The sequence below is a fragment of the Antedon mediterranea genome, chromosome 2 (assembly GCF_964355755.1).
Source record: "Antedon mediterranea chromosome 2, ecAntMedi1.1, whole genome shotgun sequence".
Classification (NCBI taxonomy): Eukaryota; Metazoa; Echinodermata; class Crinoidea; order Comatulida; family Antedonidae; genus Antedon; species Antedon mediterranea.
In genome coordinates, this window is record NC_092671.1 from 31894804 (window position 1) to 31897303 (window position 2500).

Genomic DNA, 2500 nt, shown 5'->3' on the forward strand with positions numbered 1-2500 from the left:
CCGACTTGTGAGGATCTGGGTAAAACGTCCTAAGTCTACCTTCACGAGGTAGGGGTTGTAAGCCAGTTGACTTGTTTAATTGGTGACGAACAGACTAGGGTGGCTGCTAATTAGGGCACTGTCAGCGACTCTTTTACAGATCCTGCAACGTGAATGTCCCTGTACATCCAGTTGCCGATCACAAAAGATTCCAAAAGATGGCGAATATATAGAAATGAGAACCTAATGTACGTGTGTTCTTACCGTACCTCACTGGTCTAATTGGGGTTTCTCTTAGGTTAATCTCCCGAGAGTGTAAAAACAAGTTGATTTGTACAAGTATATTTAATTATATTCCCGGACTAGGGACCCGGCCTCATCTGTTGCAGGTGCAGATGGGGGTTGCGACACACTTGCAGGTACAGGAGCGGGCATGCACGTCTCCTGTATTTGATTCTCCCGCATGCAGGACGGCCGATAGGTCAACCGTGCAGCAGGTTGCTGCATATAACGTACGACGCCACAGCATAAACTCTAGAGACGCTCCGGTGTCTTTAGATGAATGCTCGTGCTATAGTCAGTCGGGAGGCGGTGGCGCCCGTTTTCTTCATAAGGAAACAAACGACCGCGTTCGGAAGGGTGCAAACAGCCTTTCGTCCACTAAATTGCATACTGTACGGGAGTCGAGTCTGGCGCTGGGACAGGTCGATTCCGAAGGAGAACCTAGCACAAAATCAGTGCTGACAATGTCCTTCCGGCATTGTGAGTTTAGAAGTCATAAGCATCCTGTAATAGACGGGCACAACATCCCACCGTCAAGTCTAAAAGAGTTCTTCAAAGTAAGAACTCCAATTGAGGATTTATCTATACCTGAGAGCGCTCAGGATATACCTGTTGTCCGTTCTGCTGATAGTAGAAAGGAGGTAGAGAACAACCCGGTTGTGGTAGTACCTGTCCCGTTTACATACTTTGTGTGTCCCATGTGTAACACCGGTTATACAGAAATAAGAAAATTGACAACTCACCTACACAAGCATACCGATGCGAGTGTACTATTTAAATGCGGAAAATGTGGGAAGTTTTCCAAAACGGGGCACGGTGCTACCATACACTACGCCAAATGTAGTATATTGGAACAACCTACTACCGCCCAGGTGTTAGACTTTGTCTGCTCCTGTGGCAAGGCATTTAAGACCAAAACGGGTCTCTCCCAGCATGAAAGGCACCGACACCCTATCCTGCGTAATTTAAAGAGGGTGGAAGCTCAACAGGCGGAAGTAGAGGGGAAGAGATTGCAAAGGGCTAAGAATAGCAAAAGATCTAAGAAGTCAATCTGGTCAGATGAAGAAGTTGAAAAACTAATTTATCTGAACTCTGAATTTCAGGGGTCCAGACAGATCAATAGTGACATTGCTAAACAGCTGTTATCGAAAACGAACAAGCAGGTGAGTGACAAACGACGAGCACTAGGGCTACGTTTCGGTCCAAAGGCAAAATCAGCTGTTCAACTCCCTGTCATCCGAGTTCCAATGCCAAAAAGACCACAGCGAAAAGAGGATATTCCAAAGGAGCCTTTCGAAGAAGCCTTAATATCTGCTACGGGGCAGATAACAAATACAGAGTTGGGAAATCTTGTGCTAACATCATTAAGTCGAGCCATTGAGAAAAGTTCAGACGTGAGCGGTTACGATAAGATAAAAGGGAAGCTCCAACGGGTTGCTACCAATAAGAGATTAAAAGTACGAAAGAGGAGTAACCGAAAACCACGAAGGCGGTCAGCAAAGAAGGCAAGCGGCTTTCAGTACATGCAGCGGCAGTACTATAGGGACAGGAAAAAGCTGGCAATAGAAATTCTGGATCAAAAAACGGGTGGCGAGTGTCCTTTAAAAGTGGATGAAATCCATGAGGTGTATAGAGACAGATTTTCAGCTAGTTCGGCTGAAATCGATCTCAGTCATCTGCCTCCGCCCAAGGCTAGGGTAGACAATAAAAATTTATTGTTGCCAATTACGGTGGAGGAAGTGAATACAGCCATAAAGGCCACAAAAACAGCAACGGCTGCTGGTCCAGATAAGGTTACTCTCGAGGACCTAAAATGCCACCCTAACATCAATACGGTACTCGCTAGTCTGTACAACTCTTTTCTTATCAGTGGGAAGATCCCCAAGGATCTTAAAGAAAACCGTTCAATTTTGTTGCCAAAAGGAAGTGGCGACTCCGATTCCATCAATGATTGGCGACCCTTGACTATTTCTTCTATCGTGCTCAGACTATACACACGAATTCTGGCGAGTCGACTCCAAAAGGCGGTAACACTAAACGAAAGACAGAGAGGTTTTATTAAGGCTCCTGGATGCAATGAAAATATCACCCTGCTAACCGACATGATTCAGGAGGCAAAGAATCGTGGACAACATCTTTCGGTAGTGTTCCTTGATTTGGCAAAGGCCTTCGACACAATTTCACATGAACATGTGTTCGAGGGTCTTAGAAGGTTTGGAGTGCACGAGCATTTCATCGG

General features: G+C 45.7%; 1 pseudogene; it reads left to right on the forward strand.

Moving 5' to 3' along the window:
• LOC140042474 (large subunit ribosomal RNA) overlaps positions 1-2500 on the forward strand; it is a 7823-nt pseudogene that overhangs the window by 2643 nt on the left and 2680 nt on the right.